General features: G+C 41.3%; 2 pseudogenes; both read right to left on the bottom strand.

Annotated features, from left to right (window-relative positions):
- Positions 1–8,870: 8,870 nt before the first annotated feature.
- LOC147434186 (uncharacterized) lies at positions 8,871–9,590 on the bottom strand (annotated as a pseudogene).
- Positions 9,591–9,816: 226 nt separating this feature from the next.
- LOC147434187 (uncharacterized) lies at positions 9,817–11,588 on the bottom strand (annotated as a pseudogene).
- Between the last annotated feature and the right edge of the window lie 10,002 nt (positions 11,589–21,590).

Genomic DNA, 21,590 nt, shown 5'->3' on the forward strand with positions numbered 1-21,590 from the left:
TCCTCACTTATCATACTCTTGTTGCTAGCATACATAATAGCATAGTAATGAAGAAGAAGGAGATGGCAAGCTTAAGCATTGAAGCATGGCTCTTGGTTGGATTTGCACTCCATAGCCAAGAGTGTTGGTGTAGGCTCTCAACCTCTACTTGCTTGGAGAGGGAGCTCTTGCACTTTGCATATCACACAATGAGAGTGCTTGTGAGTGTGTGTGGGTGAGTATACCCCCTAGGCACCCCCCTAGCTTGCTTGGGTCGACCCCCCCTTGTAGCTCATGCCTGAAGCTCATTGGACCCCTCCAGGCCTAGCCAATCACAAGCAGGAGCCATTACAAGCAACATGGGTAGCTTTGGGACAAGTGTCCCCCTTTCCCCTTTGAGAGAGAGGACTTGATAAATGCTAAAACAATTAGATAATTCATGTAATTTATCATTGGACCCCTTTGAAGCCTAGCCAATAGGCTTCAAGCAACACATGAAGGTAACATGGGTAGGGGCCTGACATGTGTCCTTGCTGCCTCTTCAAGTTGGGCTTCCCTTGTGTGTGTGAGTGGGTGTTCTCTCTCTAGTCCCTAGGAAAAGGGCTCGCCCCCCCTCTTGTAGGAATGCTTTTGACTTTTAGGTGATCAAGCACCTTACTCACCAAGCATGACAAAGCACTTGAACTAGGGGGTGTTCCCACAAGCATCTCAGGCAAGCTTCTCAAGGCACCTCAAGTACTTTAATCATGCAGCAAGTCAAGCACCTCAAGCATGGAGCCAGTCAAGCACCTCAAGCATCTTAACCAAGCACCTCAAGCATGAAAAACACCTCAAGCATGACAAGCACCTCAAGCATGACAAGCACCTCGAGCTTGGGCCGGGTTCCCACCTCAAGCTTAGCCCTAACTTACTTAAGGTCAAAGGACTTTTACACACATTTATTGGAGGTCTTCAATGAAGCTAACCCTAAGGTCTTATGCTCCATTGGTTAGCCTTGCTCTTTGATAGACCATCTCCCTTTTGGGCCCCTTTACCATTGGCCCCGTGTTGAGATAGATCTATAAGCACGTACCTATATCTTAACACTTGTTCCCGTTTATTCTCCCACATTAAGTGATCAATTTAATATGAGAAAATCATTTGGGTTAGTTAGATATTATATTTTATACCTTTTACCCTACGACATCTTTCCAAGATGGATGACTAATCCATTTGGTGCTTGGGAGACATAGCTGCCGCAAGCATGTCTGCTCTTTAGTCCATTTCATTCTCCCAAAGTAGAGTGACAAATTCTACTTGGTGTTTGAGAGACGTCGTCATCACAAACATGATTCTAAGCATGCATACTAGTTAAATTTGTGCACAATTAAAAAGAGGACTAGTCATATAAGACAAAAACATGAGTTATTTAAAAGAAATTTGTACATTTGCTTACTCTAATGTAGCATTGTAAGCATTGACAAGGTTCATACTATCCTTAAGTTGTACTCCTTGCATCCATTTAGCATCTTCAAAAGGATAATTTTTGAACTTAATAAGATACCGTCGGATAATCTTACCATGTCGTAGTACCTTGTCTTCATGCCGAAGGATAGCTTCGGGTTGTAGCACCTCTTCTTGGTCTTCAACTTCGGGAGGGTCTTCAATAATGGGTTCAATTGGTGGCTCTCCTTTGTAGGGCTTAAGTAAGCTTACATGAAAGGCATTGTGTATAAGCCAATGGTTGGGCAACTTGAGTTGATAAGCCATCTCATTGATAGGCTTCAAGATTTGGAAAGGACCATAGTATCTTTTTGCTAGTTTAGCATAATACTTTTGATGGCCCGTAGGATTTTTGCCCGTCGTTTGCCTTAATCGAGCCTTAGGAAACTTGAGTAAGACCCAATCATTTTCTTTGAACATTAAGGCTCTTCTGTGCTTATCAGCAGCAGCTTTTTGCCTTTGTTGAGAGATGGCTATAGCCTCCCTAATCTTTTGAAAAGATTCTTGTAGGTCACGGCTATACTCATCGGCGGCGAAGATCTTCCCATGTACTTTCAGTAGCAAGGGACTTTTAGGTCTTCCTTCTATGATCTCGAAAGGTGCTTTGCCCGTAGAAGTATGTACAGTATTATTGTAGGCATACTCTACTAGCGGTAAATGCTTTTCCCATTGTGAGCGTTGATCTACTTTGGTAACATAAGTCTTGAGTAGATCGAGTATCGTAAGATTGGCTATCTCACTTTGGCCATCCGTTTGTGGGTGATAGGCCGAAGAGAAATTCAATCTTGTTCCTAGATTTTCAAAGAGACCTTTCCAGAAATTACTGGTCATTCTAGGATCTCTATCTGACACGATGGATGTGGGTAATCCATGGTGTTTGAAAATCTGAGATATGAAGAGAGTTGCCATTTGATGTGCCTTAATAGTCTTTTTGACAGGAATAAAATGTGCTTGCCTTCTAAACCTGTCGACTATTGTCCATATTCCGGTATTCCCATGGATAGACTTGGGTAATCCAAAGATGAAATCCATGGATATACTCTCCCATGGTGAATTTGGAATAGGCAATGGCTGGAGTAATCCAGGTTGCTTCCCTCTATCATACTTGGTCTTTTGGCATACTACACATTTTGAAACATACTCTTGTATGTCCACTTTCATGGTAGGCCAATAGAAATACGTCTCTACTCCTCGGAGAGTAGGTTGAATACCTCTATGCCCTGCATATGGGGGAGCATGGGATTCATACATAACCTTTTCACGAAGGGAATGGGTAACACATAGCCTATTGCCGTGGAGAAGATAACCATCCTGCAAGATGAATGGTTCCTCTTTCTTGCCCAAAGCAAGGGCTGACATTATGTCTCTAAAGTCAGGGTCAGTAGCATACTCATCTATCATAGAGGATAGATCATTGTGAGTAGCTATAGACACCGCATTAACTTTTGGTCGTCGTGAAAGTGCATCGGCAACTTGATTGTGCTTACCAGCTATGTGAGCAATATGGAAATTAAATTGCGAAAGAAAATTTGCCCACCTCATTTGTTTGTCGGAAAGCTTGGTTTGCGTCATGAAATACTTGAGACTTTGGTGGTCGGTTCGTAGGATAAATGGAGTCCCCAATAGGTAGTGCTTCCATGTGTCTAGGGCATGTAGAATAGCTAAAAGCTCTTTCTCATAAATGCCCAAGACTCGTTCATCACCATTGAGCCTTCGGCTCTCATATTCTATGGCATGCCCTTCTTGAAGCAAAACCACTCCAAGGCAATCACCACAAGCATCACATTGGACCTCAAATGGCTTTGAGAGATCCGGAAGCACGAGGACTGGTTGGGAAGTAAGCTTCACTTTGAGTTTTTCAAAAGCATTTTGCTCCTTAGTAGTCCATACAAACTTAACGTTCTTTTTGGTTAAGTCGTGTAGTGGTCCTGCTACTTCAGAGAATTTTGCTATGAAGCGTCTATAGTATGCACACATACCAATAAAGCTTCTTAGCTCATGTAGATTCCTTGGGTTAGGCCATGATTTTATTACCTCTAACTTTGATGGATCCATACGAATACCATCGTGAGAGATAATATGGCCTAGATATTGAATCTCTTGAAGGAAGAATTCACTTTTCTTTTGGTTGAGAAAAAGTTTGTTCTCCCTCAAGGCTTGAAAAATCACTTGGAGATGTTGCTTATGTTCCTCCAAAGACTTGGAGTAGATGATGATATCATCGAAGAACACTCCAGTGAATTTTCGATATGGTCTAAAAATTTTCTCCATCAAACGATTGAACGTAGCTGGTGCATTAGTCAAGCCAAAAGGCATGACTAGATATTCATAAAGACCAAATGTTGTGCGAAACGTGGTCTTTAAGATATCCTCATCCACTATCCTTATTTGATGATAGCCACTCTTAAGGTCAATCCTACTGAAGTAGGTAGAGCCTTGTAGCTTATCAAACAGATCTTCTACCCGAGGTACGGGAAATCTGTTTTTGATAGTGATATGGTTTAGTGCTCGATAGTCCACACACATACGGTATGTACCATCTTTCTTTTGCACTAAAAGGACTGGAGAACAAAAGGGAGAGGAACTAGGCCTCACCATCCCTTTGTCTACCAGCTCTTGTACTTGCCTCATGATCTCCTCTTGTTGAGCTTGTGAGACTCGATAAGGAGGTTTGTTAGGCGGTGAGCTTCCTGGAAGGAGCTCAATACGATGGTCATCATCCCCTCGTTTTGGAGGTAGGTCCATAGGGATATCATCGATGAACACATCTTGGAATCCTTTTAGAAAAGTAGACAAGTCTAACTCTTCTTGATTCCTATCATTTTCATTTGATGAAACATTATTAGCTTTTAGAGACTCTTTGACATAAATCATGTACACAGAAACTGAGCTCTTCATTGATTTATCAAAAGAAAGAGGATTTACAAGTGGAATAGTGCGACCACGCTCACTAGCATCTATATACATGTTCTTTCCCCTATAGGTGAAGTAAATTCTCCTTTCAGGGAACTTCATGTTGGTAGCCATGCGATCAAACCATGGTGCCCCTAGGATAACATCCTGATGTTGGAGGGGAGAGATGAAGAAGTCTTCTTTGTCGACATAGCTTTGGACATGAAGCCTCAACTTCCCAATCAAGGGAGTAACGGAGGCTTGTTGTCCCTTGAAAGCTGCATCAGCTGTTACTATATCTCCCATCTCAAAAGCTTGAATGCCCAACTTGGTGGCCAACTCTATTGATATGAAGTTGAGAGTAGAGCCAGGGTCAAACAAGATGAAGGCATCATGCTCTCTTACCTTTCCCCAAGCATAGGAGAGTGATGATCCTTTGCAATGAGCATCCTCTTTTGGAGCTTCGATGGTGGAAGCCCTAGGAGTCTCATTGCGAGTATTCTTCTTGGGGCAAGAACGATAGCCATGTCCTTGCTCCCCACACTTGAAACACTTATGGTCCTTGCGAAAAGCTTCAAGCTCTTCAGGAGAGAGTTTGTTTTTACCTTTGTAAACTCCCTTCTCCTTGGACCGATTGTTGTTGTTGTTGTTGTTGTTGGAAGTGCCTTGGGAGTTATTTTGAGCATTGGATTTCCCCTTTGCATCATTTTTATCTTTGTTTTCCATGGGCTTGACATTACATCTAGCCCCTTGATGGAAATTGATGCGTGAAGCAACCATGGTGTGGTGGATTACTTCGGTAATAGTACCAGGCCGTTGAGAGTTGATATATTCGGCCATCTCTTCAGGTAATCCCGCACAGAATTGCTGTCTTTGCTCGGCAAAGTCTATCTTTTGAAAGACAGTAGCTTTGAGATGTAAATCCCAAAACTTATCTACATACTTGTTGATAGACTCATGAGAGAGGAGCTTCAAGCCGCGCCATTCGGTAAGAACTTTATCTTTAGTATCGCTTGGAAGAAATTGCTTCATGATGGAAACTCGTAGAGTTTTCCATGTCTTTGGGGCTTCTCCATTGCCACGAAGGCTAGCCCACCATTGACGAGCTGATTTTTGGAAGTGCATAGCTACATGGCGTAGCTTGGAGGACTCTGTGAAGCCCTCGTCCCCAAAGGCCGCATCAAATTGTTGGATGAAGGCCAACACTTTGTCGGTAGCACCAAAGGTGCCATCGTAGGTGAGAAAAGAGATACTCTTTCCTCCCTCCTTGAACTTCTTTAGCTTTTGTGACCTTCGCCATGCAGGAAATGATTTGCGATGTCCTCCCCTCTTGTATTCTCTAGGAGAATAGCCATAACTTTCATCGGAAGAGAAGGAAGGTGAAGAAGAAGGAGAAGAGGGTGACCTCTTCCTAGCCCTTTTCTTCCTTTGTTTCCTCTCTTGCCTTTGAGAGTGATGAGGAGAAGGACTATGGGTTGCTCTTTTCCTCTTGGGAGGAGTAGGCGATCGTCTAGACCGCCTTCTTCATGGAGCCACATCTTCAGAAGAACTTAGACTTTCATTGCTTTCTTTCTCTTTGGATTCCTCCTCTCGAATGGGAGAGAGTCTTCTTTTGGGGGTCTCTTCAAGAGGCCTCCTAAGCTCTCTCTCCTCTTGGAGAGGAAGGGAAATTCCATAGGCACGAAGTTGTTGAGTAACTTCGGCTTGCAAGGTAGGGTTGCCCATAGCTTGTTGCAACCTAGTCACAAGATAATTCACAAACATGGGAGCATCATCATTAGCACCTTCATGTGCAAAGTCAAAGCTATCAATGTTCATTCTACTCTCTTGATTATTGTCAGCCATGTTAACAAAATTTTATGTATGTACTTAGTGTATGCTTTGGCAATTCAAAACCTTAGTTGCCACTCCTCTTAGCCTTTGAAAATCGGCTCTTAAGTATCTACACCCACGGCTCAAAGTGGTTAATTATAGAGAGTAGAGGAGTAGGTCTAACATAGCAGAGTTGCCAAGGGCTAGCTCCTTTCGGACTTCTTATGGCTCAATAATGGTAAAGCCGTAGGCAAGTCTAAAAAGACTCCATTATTAAGTCCAAAGCTCCCGAGGTGTGCACCATCCCCCACATAGTGGGCTTAACAAAACCGGTATTAGATCCCAGTTCCACTTACTCTATTATAATTAACAACATCAACCATTTATAGGCTACTTAAGGACCTCTCTTCTTAAGCAAGAAAAGAGAAACCAAATGCTCTGATACCAATGTAATGGAATTTGCCTATTCAATTTGAGAATAGAAGAATTTAATGAGAGTACTTTCAAGAAATGATTTTGTGAGCATAGTGGGTAGACATAATTGAAGATAGCAACATAATCATAGCAATTAGTTAACTTGGCATAGACAATACTTTTGCAAGAGAGAGAGTTTAGAGAACATGACAACAATTGAGGACCGGATTTATGTGGAGCCGGTCCCCCCTCCAATAGGCATTTGTATTATGATTTCTCCCATAAAGAGAGACTTGTTACAATACAGTCTTTGTGTTCCTTGTGACCTAGGTGATGCCATGAAGATGGAAGGCTTCATGCACCACAAACATAACATAAACTTGAAGAAAGCTTTAACTATCCCAAGCCTCAGTCCCAAGACCTCAAACACCTTCGAACGTGGAGGGAGCTAGCAGGGAATGAGGGTAGGGAAGAGGAAGAAGAAACATTTCGTAGGAGAAAGAATTAGTTCCTCACTTATCATACTCTTGTTGCTAGCATACATAATAGCATAGTAATGAAGAAGAAGGAGATGGCAAGCTTAAGCATTGAAGCATGGCTCTTGGTTGGATTTGCACTCCATAGCCAAGAGTGTTGGTGTAGGCTCTCAACCTCTACTTGCTTGGAGAGGGAGCTCTTGCACTTTGCATATCACACAATGAGAGTGCTTGTGAGTGTGTGTGGGTGAGTATACCCCCTAGGCACCCCCCTAGCTTGCTTGGGTCGACCCCCCCTTGTAGCTCATGCCTGAAGCTCATTGGACCCCTCCAGGCCTAGCCAATCACAAGCAGGAGCCATTACAAGCAACATGGGTAGCTTTGGGAAAAGTGTCCCCCTTTCCCCTTTGAGAGAGAGGACTTGATAAATGCTAAAACAATTAGATAATTCATGTAATTTATCATTGGACCCCTTTGAAGCCTAGCCAATAGGCTTCAAGCAACACATGAAGGTAACATGGGTAGGGGCCTGACATGTGTCCTTGCTGCCTCTTCAAGTTGGGCTTCCCTTGTGTGTGTGAGTGGGTGTTCTCTCTCTAGTCCCTAGGAAAAGGGCTCGCCCCCCCTCTTGTAGGAATGCTTTTGACTTTTAGGTGATCAAGCACCTTACTCACCAAGCATGACAAAGCACTTGAACTAGGGGGTGTTCCCACAAGCATCTCAGGCAAGCTTCTCAAGGCACCTCAAGTACTTTAATCATGCAGCAAGTCAAGCACCTCAAGCATGGAGCCAGACAAGCACCTCAGGCATCTTAACCAAGCACCTCAAGCATGAAAAACACCTCAAGCATGACAAGCACCTCGAGCTTGGGCCGGGTTCCCACCTCAAGCTCAGCCCTAACTTACTTAAGGTCAAAGGACTTTTACACACATTTATTGGAGGTCTTCAATGAAGCTAACCCTAAGGTCTTATGCTCCATTGGTTAGCCTTGCTCTTTGATAGACCATCTCCCTTTTGGGCCCCTTTACCATTGGCCCCGTGTTGAGATAGATCTATAAGCACGTACCTATATCTTAACACTTGTTCCCGTTTATTCTCCCACATTAAGTGATCAATTTAATATGAGAAAATCATTTGGGTTAGTTAGATATTAGATTTTATGACAATCAACTAGTCCTTGTTATTGTTACGGTAATCCAAATTACTTTTCTCTAGATATATATAAAGGCAATGTCCAATACATGCATGCTATATATCAATAGATAGCACTTGAAGAGTAGATTCTAAATATTAAACCTTTGATAAATTTGGATCTAATTTACAAAAGTTTTATTATTCCCTACTTTTTGAAAGTTGTGCCATATCAGCAATTTCTTACAAGGCCTAAAAATGAGCTCAAAATGTTTCTAATGTTCCAAGCCAAAATTAGGCCCTGAAATTTTTGTTACTCATGAGTATCGAGTATATTCATCCTGGTCAGTGCTATATTGCAGGGGTCACAAATCTTTCTTGCAAAACTTCTGCAATGATGAGAGATTGGGCAGTTGTTGGTGGCCGACATGTGATGCCATTTTTCCAACACCTTCTTGCACATTTTCCTCCTTTGAAAGATTCAACCCGAGGGAAGGTGATGGATACTTTCTCAAATCAGTAAAACCTATCTTGTGTGAACCTGGCAAGCATACAAAAGCTCTTGTTTGTGGTAGTGCAACAATTGCTGCATGGTCATAACTTAGAGATACGCGAGGCCATGATGCAAAAGTAGGCATGACCTCGGGTTTTCTATTAACCGGCTTGCAAGGAAGGTAGCTATTCCTACATTGGACACGCATTTAACGTAAGAGTACGAAGATGGATAAGGCAATCAATGCCATCCAGGCATCTGAGGTGCTTCAGATAGGACACCTCTACAGGACTCTGAGAGTTTGTGGAAAAATACTCAATAGATGGACCTCAGCTAAGCAAGGGGGGCACCCATGTCTATCATATTCCTCCACTATCTCATCTAATGCACACTCCAATATATTATCTAAAGGATGCAACTGAAGCCTTTTCAATCTCCTCAAATTATCCACGCCCTCCCAAGACACCATTCCCTACATCACCAACTCCTCTAGATTTGTAAGCTTTGCAAGGTTGATAGGAGCAGTGCTGCATGCCAACCAAATTGTTAGACGCACCAAAAACGCAAGTTTCTCTAATCTTACACTTTTGTAATCCCTAGCTCTTGGTTTCTTCCATGCATTTGCATGGAAGCAACCTTAGGCAAGCTCCATCAAGTGAGTCAAATCACGGAGACATTTAGGCCCACTTTGATGCACCATGGAATAGCAACTCACTTTCAAACGCTCTAGAAGCTTCAAATCCTCAATACCTCTCAAAAACACATGGATCTGCACAACCTTCAACCTCAAGTGAGCTCAGGTTGTGCAGAGCCTCTAAGCCAAGATTGACCTCCACAATGCTCTCACACCAAATAATTTCAAGATGTGTGAGGCTCAAGTAGAAAGATAAACAATAAGCCAAATCAAACATTAGGTCATAGATGGCGCTAGGACGACCCACGAGAGAGAGAGAGAGAGAGAGAGAGAGAGAGAGAGAGAGAGAGAGGCAAGATTACCGCTTAAAAGCTCAATTTTTTGTCGCAATTGCTCACCATAGATCATAGATAGAGGGTGATGTGCCAACCTGCAAGCATCTTTAAATGCCCATCCATGTGCACAGAGGCAATGGGCTTTTACAGGATCCACCATTCTTTGCTCTAAAAGCATGGAAAGTTTACATCATTCACCACCTCAGCAGTTTGCACACCACTCCTTTGAGAAGCTTCTTGGAGATGATCTTTTTTTTGCTGATTTTGAGGCTCCTGGGTCAGTGATGTAGGGCGCTTATTGACGGCATTTGGTGCATTTACTACTCCATTTGTCATATTCCACGGTGAATTCCATGATGTGTGTGAATTTCAAACATCTGGAAACTAGCGGCAACTGCTTCCATAATGTTCGGGTCAATCTCTGGTAGCCTGCCACTTGCCATAATATCCATGGCTACTTGAAATGCTAGGCTATTTGGGGACATGCTAGCCATGGCACCCATAGCTGCAGCAGCAAGTTCGCTCAGCATGAGGGACACCAATAGAAGATATTACATTATGGCCACTCAAAATGAAGGGCAATAACCAAGGTGGGTACGAGCACGCTTGTAGCCTGGTCCATTGGTGGCATTGTGGGCACCTTTGAGGTAGAGTTGGTGGACACTGTCGCTGCTTCCAAGCCAAAATTAGGACCTAAATTTGTTGTTACTCGTGAGCATCTAGCAGATTCATCCCGCTCAGTGCTATATTGCAGCGGTTGCAAATCTTGCTTGCAAACATTTTGCAATGATGGGAGATCGGGTAGATGTTGGTCGACGTGTGATGCCATTTTTCCAACATCTTCTTGGAAAAATTCAACTCGAGGGGAAGTGATGGCTGCTTTCTCAAATCAGTCAACCCCATCTTTTGTGAACATGGCAAGCATACAAAGCTCTTGTCTGTGGTAGTGCAACATTTGTTGCATGATCATAGCTCACATATACGTGAGGCCACAATGCAAAAGTAGGCATGACCTTAGGGTTTTCTCTCAACTGGCTTGCAAGGAAGGTAGCTATTCCAATATTGGTTAACGTAAGAGAACGAAGATGGATAAGGTGGTCAATGCCATCCAAGCATCTGAGGTGCTTAAGGCATGACACCTGCAAGACTGTGAGATTCTGTGGAAAAGTACTCAATACATGGGCCTCAGCGAAGCAGGGGGGGCACTCACGTTTGTCATATTCCTCCGTTGTCTCATTTGATGCACACTCCAATATATTATGTGAAGAATGAAGAATGCAATTGAAGCCTTTTCAATCTCCTCAAATTATCACGTCCTCCATTCCCTGCATCTCCCAACTCCTCTAGATTTATAAGGTTTCAAGGTTGATAGGAACAGGTTTGTATGCTGACCAAATTGTTAGATGCACCAAAAACCTTAGTTCCTCTAATCCTACACTTTTGTAATCCCAATCTCTTTGTTGCTTCCATGCAGTTGCATACTTCCTAAGGTCAAGCTCCCTCAAGCGAGTCAAACCACGGAGACATTTAGACCCACTCTAATGCACCATGGAATAACAACTCAGTATCAAATGCTCTAGCAGCTTCAAATCCTCAACACCTCTCAAAACACATGGCTGTGCGCAACCTTCAACCTCAAGTGAGCGTAGGTTGGGCACAACCTGCAAGCCAAGCTTAACCTGCACAATGCTCTAGCACCAAAATTATTGTAGATGAATCCAGCAGAGAGATCCACTCTCTTTGGATTCTCACTCCAACTTATTTTGAGATGTGTGAGGCTGGAGAGGCCAACAAAGATATTTGCATGACTTGCGATTACACAGGCCAACACTTGTGGCACGGAAGCTATGTGATCTCATCGGGACTGCCTCATTGCCTTCTCTCGTCTCTTCACCTCCCTAGGCCATTACCTTCTCTCGGCTCACCATATCGCTCCTCATGTCGACCTTCCAGCTCCCTAGATATCTCCCCAAGCTATATCCACATGGCTTTGCGTGAAAAGGCTTCTCCGAAAAGACGGCAAAAAAAAGGACCACAAAAAATGCACGTATGTGTTTCTCCTTTTTGGGGGGAGGAGAGTGCTCCAAAAAAAAAAGAGTCCTTTGTTGCAACGAGTCCTTTTTGTACACCTATAATGAGTGTCAATGGATTATTGGCATTCCATTGCCAAAGATAATGATAATGTTTCTTCTTGTGTTAAATCTATTAGCCAGCAATACTGACATGTAAGTAGAAAAAAAAGGCACGACTCCATGGTAGATTAGTTGCATACATATGTACACAATGAGCAGTTTTCAAAGGGTAGGAATAATTAGATGCCAAGGTGGATATCATAGAGTCGTAGGAGCCTCAAACTAAAGAAACTCCTCCTCGTCATAAGCTAAAATGAATGACCACTATGTAGATCTGCACATGCTAACGGTACCTTACCTTTGAGTGTAGTCAAAGAAGTCCTTCAAATGGGCAAACAACTTTTGCTCCTCCACACATACTGTTGTGTGTGTGCGCCAAGTGGAACCCTTATCTTTGATTTTGTAGATGGGTGTTAACTGTCCTTATTTGGCATGAGAAGTCCAAAGAAGATCTTTGATGTTTCTATCCTCCCAACAATAGACTCCAATACTAGGATTATCCGTACTAAACCGTTTCAAAGACTTCAAGTCAACTTGATAGTATTCCTTGAATTCTAAAGTTGGTGGTCCTTCTTTTACTGCCATATCTGAAATTATGGTATTTACCTCCAACCCCCATTTGTCTATCACGTCGAGATTTTCAAGTTGTAAATACTGAGTTCCGTTTCTATCCAAGTTTTTTTTTTTTTGCCCTGATTTCCTCTTCAAACTCTATGCCATGGTCATCAATGCGAATAGCATACTCTTCATTATTAGGATCCAAGTAAACCTGAGCTCCATGGCAATTAGTCTTATAAAAAAGAGAGTATGTTGACTATCGTTCCGATTTTTGAATGAGTCGAATAAGAAGACATTTCAGATGTTGATTCTGAAAAAGTGTCTGAGACTTCCTCAAGGATAGTGTGCAAGGGCCGATTGCCTTGATTCACACTCTCTTCGATGGATATTCTACTAGCGGTCTCTCCATATATGCCTTAATTTGCTAGTATACGACCATATCTAACGTTCCTAAAGATTTGTGAAGCCCTGGATAGAGTACTTACCGTCAGATTGACTTGTTGTCAACTTCTTCCACTTGACTTGATTGCAACTTCCGTCAAGCTTTCAATTCCTTGTTTGCAACCTGATTCCTGTATCAATTTTGATCAAATTAGCTATTCTTTCACAAAGACTGTTCAATTCTTGCTTAATATTGTAACTGGTCTATGTGTATCATTTCAACTTGGGCTAAGTAAGTCAGCAGTTGAGACTTTTAGATTCCACTTTTGCAAAAAGCCGAAGACTAATCTGCAACTTGAAACTCAGTGAATACGTAAAATTTGGATCCGACTGAACCAAAATTGCTCAATGGCCTTCTATTATGTTGGTCTAACATTGTACAAGTTTAAAAGTCAAAATTGGTGCCTCTGTGTAGCAGTAGTAAATAATCACGATTATTTAGTTTTCTAAGTTTTTTGCACTTTTTTGGCTTGATTTTCCAAGTATACAACTTGTTAAGGTCTCTGGACAAGTTTCACTAAGTTTGAGCAAAATTTGTTCAAGTTATCATCTGTTTTATGTCCGTAGATCCGATTTTCAAGAATTTGGTCTAAGTCTGACTTTTGTGATCCAAATTTTGTGTGGTCTACTTGATATGCTTGACCTTGTGGTATACTCAAATGTGCAAGATGATCAAATTGTGTAGCAGATATAAATAATTTACTCCAGGTAGTTTTTTACAAGTTTTTGCAACAATCTTGACATAGATCTGTTAAGCAGCTTAACTTAAGCTCCCTAGCCAAGTTTCATCAAGTTTGGACAATTTTTGTTCAAATTGTCATCAGTTTTGTATCTGCAGACTGAATTTGCAAATTTGGTCACGATTTCCAATCCAATGATCCAAATCTTATCAAATTTGGTTTGTGGGATTATTATAACATGTTAAAGCTGGTGGTATGCAGACTTGGTCAAAGTATTTAAAAAATAGGGCAGATGTAAATAATCGCGATTCTTTACTTTTGTCAAAGTTTTGCATCGTTTTGGTCAAGTGAGCATGTACACTTGTCTATCGCATCAATATAAGCCTATGAATCAAGTTTCATTGAGTTTGAACAAAAAAATTTCCAATTTACACTCAAGTTCCCAAAAGTCAGTACAGAATTTAGTTTTTACCCAGTTTTTGGTTAGTTTGGTGATCCAAATCCTATGTGCCTTTACAAAAGTTGTTTGTAGACATGCATAGAGTCTATGGTATCAACCTTGGTCACTTTTGAGCTGAAAATAAATAATTGCAATTATTTACTTTAGGCCTAAAATAAACACTTTTTTGAACTTTTTCACTGGAGAGTCTTTTCATGAGTTAGTTTAAGCCTCTGAGTCAAGTCAAAACTTAATTTGGCCTAAAATGTCAAGAAAAAGTAAATACCTTGAGTTTCTACAAACTCTTGAAATTTTTATCCCAATGCATTCATGAGCTTTTGGTGCTATATCTCTAGCCATAGACCTGAAATTCTACAACTTTACATAAGAACTCACAATTGATTCTTCCGGAGAGAGCAATGTTCTAAAATCCACTTCAGATTCTACTTACCCTACTCCTAGGTTCTACTGCAATGGGGTTGTGGAAAGTGTCCACAAACACTCGTTTTCTTGTTTCTATGGTTTTTTGAGCCTTGATCTTAAGACTTGTCTTGTCCATCAATCATTCTCAAAATCCTAATCTAATTCTGCAATACTACAATCCTAAAGGCACTCAGCAAGTACGATTACTTCCAAGCTACCTCTACATAGCAAAAGACAACAATCTTAAGCTATGTGGTTTTTTTTTTTAAAGTTTTGACTCTAGGTGAACCTAGAGGAAGTTAAATGATAACTTCACAAGACGCTCCTAATTTTTCCTAGTTTAGGTCTCTTCGATCCTTTGTAGCTGCACCAAATGTGGGACGAGTGTCTAACCTTACTCCTATCTTATTGCAGACATAGCGAGAACCACGAATAAATTGTCAATCCATGGGACAAAGCTGACTCGACTAGTACATAGAGGCTACAAGAGGTTGTCAATCTCTTGGAAAACAACAAATAACTCGCATCCAACTCAAGCTACAATCAAGTGACTAAAATCACCAAAAACCAATCGCTCATCAGCAAACAAGTCACATCCGTTACAACATAAAACGACATCCAAACGTAATAAAACTTCTAGGACATGTTTATTAGACCTAATCACACATGCTTATGGTCTCAAATCTCACTTTAGGTCAAGTGCAAAAAAATACAATTATTAACAGCAGTGGATTTTTGACCTAGTCGTTTTCGACCCAGAATGCATCTAAATGCTTAGCAATGATGTCCCAATATCCTGTCTATACTTAGTTTTTTATTTTGAAGTGTAAATTCCTACTTATGATGATATTAGGCTACGAGTCAGCAACACCAAAAGCTACAAAATACCTTGAAATGCTTACATCAATGCATAGAGCTCTTACATGCGGTTGCAACGCAAGTGACGCGACTACAATGTGACAACCTAGGAGGGAGTAGGAAGCGCAAGAAGGAGAGAAGTGAGCACCGTTAGATCACCTTGTATTTCATTATCCAAAACTTAGAAAAATTGGCTTTTATACCTTAGCCAAGGTTTTTGGTGGTTAAAACTAATAATCTGGGAGCTCTAATTAAAGATAGGTTGATACAATCTGGAATCTTGTAGCCCCGGCTCATCAATTACAAAGTTTATCCGAAAAATAGAGTTACAATGTTCTTGATTCATCCAATTAATAAATGTTGCCATTACAATGAAAGCTCCAAAAAATGGTATCCAAGTTAGCTTGCTGCTAACAAGAGTAGACTACGGGAGTGCTCAACCCCATGGCTGCATTGGTGACATCAATGTACCCTCTTGGTTGTGGCCCTTCATTTTGAGTTTCCATCTTGAGTGCTTGCATCCAAAGATTAGAGAAAAGGTTGAGTGTGGTGCGGATAGCTGTGAAGATATGGTGTATCTAGCCAAAGCTGAGTGCGGTGCAGATAGCTATGAAGATTTGGTATATCTGGCCAAAGTGAAGAGCAAAAAAGTGAAACAAAATATGGAGTTGGGCTTGTTGAAGCCTGTTGATTACGTGCATGTTGCGATAGCGGAGTGTCTTCCGGTTATTCAAAGTGCAGAGCCTATTGAGGTAAGGCCAATGGTTGATTGTGTTCCCTGGAGGTTTCCAATTTGTAGTGTGCCTATACTAATGGATGATGAGCTTGTCAGAAAAGATAAGCCTTTTGTTGAAGAGAACCGGTTTGCAGTAGAGCCAGCAAATGTCAAGTTTAAAGAGAAGCATGAAGAGGTAAAGCCTATTTTTTTAAATACAATGCCTAAAGAGGTAGCAGCTAGGTTGAAGATGTTGAGTGCTTGGAGGTAGATGAAGAGTGTGTGCAAATCCAAGAGCATGGTAAAGCTTTTGTAGAGTAGAAAGAAGAAAATATGTTGATACAACGGAGTCGGAATATGGTGTTGATGATGGCAAAGATGCAAGCTCGAGTTTTTGGGAGACAAGTGAGGAGGATAGAGTGGATGATTCCACATCCTATGGTGAGGGGATAGAGTCTGATGAACCTGTGTTGGTAAGGGTAAAGATGCCTCATTGTGTGTTTGATAATATGATGGTAGCCAATGTGAAAGAAGAGCCGGTTTGCAGCTAGCAGACAAATAAAGCAACTTGGTGGCTAAACATAAAGGGCTGAAGCAACTAGGAAGATCCTTGGCAGGCAGGTGATAGCAGTTATGTATGTCTGATGGGGCTTTTTAGGCCAAAAGGTCTCCAAAATGGGCCAAATGAGGTGGCAGGTGAAAGATGTTTGAAGGGCTGGTTTTTTCTTGAGCATGTAAAGTTTAAGATGTTGTAAGAGCTGGTCTAGACGGCTCATCAAACAAAGGCACGGTGCACAAGATATGCATGTTTGAAGCTGGAGATGTTTGTAGATTTTCAACGGACAGGGCAATTGATGATAGGTGATCAAAGCTAGTTTGAAGTGATTCATGTGAAGATCTTGTGATATGGAGTGTGTTGATTCTTTCACATCGTCAATCAGAGCTAGAATAGAAAAGATATGACCAGTTGAAGTTTTGGTAGAGGCTAGTACTGATCCGGTTTGACTACATTGGGACATGTTCCATCAAGTGTGTTCTCAAGCTTCAAAAGGTTTTGGAGTGTGTTATGCACAATAAGGAGTTGGATGAATTTGACTGCTTGTCAGTTGGATTCCGGGACACCAAGTTATGTTAGATGGAAGTTGGTGACAGATGCTAGAGAGAGGGTACTAGATAATTTTATCCCATTTTTCTTGCCTTGATTGGCGGTCTCAAAAAGGTCAAAGTGCGACATGGACGAGGTGGACTCAAGTTGAAATGGTGGAGATCCCACACAATTTTATAGGTTGGGCATTGGGTTATTGAGCAACAAATGGTATACAGAGAACATTGAGGGACAAAATTAGAAAGGATGGTGTTTTTTTGAAGCTTTTGGAGGCTTTGGAGGGTGGTTTGGTGGCGAGATACCACACGGCAGGATTATAATCCCACATGCACCATGTCAAGCAGAGATAGAAAGGTCATTAGGAAGAGAATGGGATCTAGGAGGGACTCTTTATTTGGCAGTTTAAGGAAGTCAAACCTTGAGTATTAATAAAGTAATCAAAGGACAGGCAAAATGGCTAGTATTCAAAGTTCCCCCTCAAAATGGAATTTAAAATATAGCGGGTAAAACCATACCATGGAGCATATCTGTGGAGAGAACTCGATGGGTAGATTACAAATCTATGATCTTTGCTCAAATCGGAGATCATATGTGGGAGTTATGGAAGGCCAAAAATCATAAAATTTTCCACCTCTTTTTGGGGGAAAAAGTGCATCCTTTGACCAATCTTACACATCTCTTACACACCCACCATACTTACACACATGGCATACACCTATTTTTCAAAATGTTAATGAGCTCCATAAGCTCATGGCAAATAAAGAGGCCCTACTACACCCCATCCTCTTCTTGATGGCATTTAGCCTATAGTGGGCGACCTCTGTCAAGACAAGGGTCCTATGCTCCTCTCTATTTGAATATGGGTAAGTGAACATTACGTTCAAATCTCCAGGTACGCATCTATTGATTTGGTGTTATTCCATTTTTAGTATGCTTTGCTTGGTTTTTCAAGACGTATAAGTACACTTGAATATTACAGAGTCATGCCAAGGGCATGTCGGCACAAAGTATTTTGGGCCAAGTGTCCAATCTATCTTTTTGTCTTATGTTGTTACGAACCTACTTGTAGGGTTCAATTTGGCACATGTTGTCACATGGGATACAACATGGTCTAGGGACTCAAGGAGTTCGGTTTAGTCATTGTGGAGCAATGAATGAGAGTCCCTCTCACTCTTGTCGCATAGTGTTTGGAATTACCTCCACATACAAGTACATCTTGTACTTGCGGGATGTTCTTTTTTCAGCCATCCTTAGTTGAGATATATTCCACATGTGGTGAATATCAATCTCTGGGACTGACACTGGCACCCCTATTTCAAATATGTGTCACGACAAAGTCCCTGAGTGCTGGTCAAATCTGTTTTGTAGACCATTTTCAACACGACGTATCCGGAGCAATTTCATTGGCCAAAAATTATCGGATACTTACAATGACTTGTTCAGCTACAAGTATTGCTAAACAACATTACAGATGGTTGTTTATACATATAGCAAGGCTATAAGTTGTTAATGAAAAAGTTTCGCTGTTTGCACCTAGAAGTGATCAATGTTTCACCTTCTATTGTGGTTCAGACGTTTCAACAAGACTTGCAAAAGATTGCAACTAAAAGTATTTAGTTTCTTTTCAGAACTATTTACATTCCTTTTTAATGTGTGCTACGCACATCACATTTGTCATAAGTATTGGCAAAAATTCCCATGGATATACAGGTTCGGATCTGTTTTTTGCTAAATGCATGCACACTAGGTGTTATGGGCCCTAGTGTTTAGCAAAGACTGATTTGGAACGGCATGCATATTCCTCAAGTTGTTGCTTATGAAGCATTTTGCACTCTATGTACAGTATCTCTAGGATTTTGGGTCTACTGATCATCAATAGAGGTCATGGCTCGGTTTGAGTGTTTGTGGATTTTTCAAGTTAACCACGATGGTGATTCCAGACATTGTTGAATTGTCAACAATGTTACACGGCATTGTGATTCTTATTTACCATTCATGTGGGATGACTGTCTGTAAACCGTAAGGAAACACACCTCAGTACTGTCAGCTATCCAAGGGGATAGGCAGATTACAAAGTGTAATCTTGGGCTAAAGGATATGCAAAGTGCGTACATTAGCACCAAGCATATCCAATTAATAAGCATTTATTGCTCTATTTGGAGTTTACTTACTATCTGTTAAAGCATGTTTGCCACTAGGTTTAGTCTCTACATGTATGAGTCAGGTTCTCAACTTTGAACATTAGTTATGGTTGTTTATTGATGAAATTTGAGAGCAAGTCAAGGACTTAAACTTGGCCGATGAGTTACGTCAGCAAGTCACTTTCAAGGAAACTGAAAAAAGGTACACACTTTAGACTGAAACATGTGTTTTCTATTATGATCTAATGTGTTACCTAAGTAAATGAATGCTATCCATCTATGATGATTCATGCATTCTTGTATTCTACAGGCTAGGATAAAGGTTTGTTATTGCATGCACAGTAGGTGTTATGGGCCCTAGTGTTTAACACTCTTTTGTCTAAGGTGGCATGAGAATCTCCAGTTGCTTCAAGGATGAAACCTCTCTTTCGAATGGAAGGAGTAAATCATCAATCATTCCTGTAACTTAAGTTATGAGCATGTTATAAACAAAGGTTTATATTCTGCAACTTAAGAAAGGACAATAGACATGCTAAGAGCATAAACTTGCTACGAGCATAAAATATAGGTGGCTACACCATTCAGAGGTGCTAAGAGCATACATTTAGGATATGCTAAATAGCATATGCACATTACAACTCTCGGTATGATTCTTATGGTACGGTTTTAAGATTTGACTAGTCTACAGTCAAGTCTATTGCTTTACAACTTTTGTGAAAATTTATTCTTTTCACTCTAGTTTTCGAGGACAAAAACTCTTCCTTAAGGGGGGAGTAATGTCAGGACAAGGGTCCTACGGGGCAAGGCCCAACCTAGGGGGTCAGGGACCTAGGCCAAGGGCCTGGACTAAACCAGTGTGGATTGGGGATCCACTTAGGGCAAGAGCTAGGAGCTAGGCCTATATAAAGGGCGGTAGGGAGGAGGATCCTATGTCTCAGTCTCCTAGGTCTTACAACCTCTATTGCCAATGAGTTGGAGAGAGTGGGAGAGCTCTTGGGGAGTGGCTATGGTGTCCCTTGCGGGGCACTGCTCACGATCGTGGATGTTGATGCTGTGGGTAGGGTTTTCTATTGGCCTTTGGTGGTGCTTGATCGATAGAATGATGTTGCTAACATGGAAATTTGAAGGAGCTTGTCCCACGGCCCTCAAGGGTGCTAAATTTTTTATTGAGAGGGTGTTCCCATTGGGAATGTCACGCCGCCGTGACAACACCATGGGGCCTAGAGGTGGTTCCTACAGAGTGTGGGAAAGAGAAAGAGGAAGTGGATGAGTTGGTGGGTCCAAGAGGGCCTTCACATGTAGAGAGAGAGAGAGAGAGAGAGAGAGAGGGAAGGATAGTTGGATGAGGTGTCTCGAGCATGCAATGGATGCTAAAACTGGAGTGTGAAACTTGTGTGCAATGCAAGAAAAATTTCAAATGAAGCTCAAATGGAACTGCACAAGTAGGGGTAAACCAATTTTTTGCTCTTTTCAAAAGGGCCAATCCTATAAGAGCGGTGTTTTCAAATTTGTAAAGGCTTTTTTTCGATTGTGCTTTTGGTTGTGTGGGATTTTATTTCATTTGGAGCAGAATCCTTATGTGGTCATTGGGGCCGGTGTATCTCACAGATCAAATGTTGTCAAAGCTATGGAAGTTGTGCAAAGCCAGGAGGGCTACCAGTTTATGTGTTTAGCTTGTCGAGGAGTGTTATGTCTTGGAGCGTCCTTGTATATGGTGTTGATTTGTGAAGAAAAGCCATCATTGCCATGATTTTGGTGTCGATTCTCTCTTCCACCTTCTCTTCTCTAATTGTGTGTGTGCATTTCCAAATGTGTGTCGGTAGGTGTGCCCCCTCAAGGTTTGTTGTGCAAAGAGAGATTGAGAGAGGCTGTGTATGTGGTGAAGGCAGTAAATTGAACAATACAAAATTGATTAGTTCTATTTGTCGTATTACAATGTGTGTGTGTGTGTGTGTGTGTGTGCAAACAATGGTTTGCATGCGGATCTTTGTTGTTCTGAAGGTGAAATCTAGTGAATTGAGGTGATGTGTATATCGTTGGTTACAAAGAGGTGTTTTGTTTGTGTTTTGGGTATGTTCCCCTTTCCAACGTTGTAAGTTAACAATCAAGAACAAACTTGTAAGTTGTTCTTCGAAGTAAGGAAAAAGCTTACTTATGGAAATATGAGAGCTTAAGAATGATTAACTTAGAGTAAAAAGTAACCCAATTGTTTAAGATCTGCAATAGTATGAAGATGACAAGAAAAGTTAACATTAATGTGTGTTTGGTAGAGTCTTCTCCTTGCTTTGGGAATTATTGGAGAAGCTTGGTGGCATAGTTGTCTTTCTTTTTTTTTTTTTTTTCCCTTCACTTATAGACCACTAATTGTGCTACTTGAAATGAGACAAGAGAAGTTAAAGCTATGGAAGGTCGTGGGTTAGGGTAGAGGAAAGGGAGAGTATAATGAGAAG

Source organism: Adiantum capillus-veneris, chromosome 19 (genome assembly GCF_014529385.1).
Source record: "Adiantum capillus-veneris isolate H3 chromosome 19, ASM1452938v2, whole genome shotgun sequence".
Taxonomy (NCBI): domain Eukaryota; kingdom Viridiplantae; phylum Streptophyta; class Polypodiopsida; order Polypodiales; family Pteridaceae; genus Adiantum; species Adiantum capillus-veneris.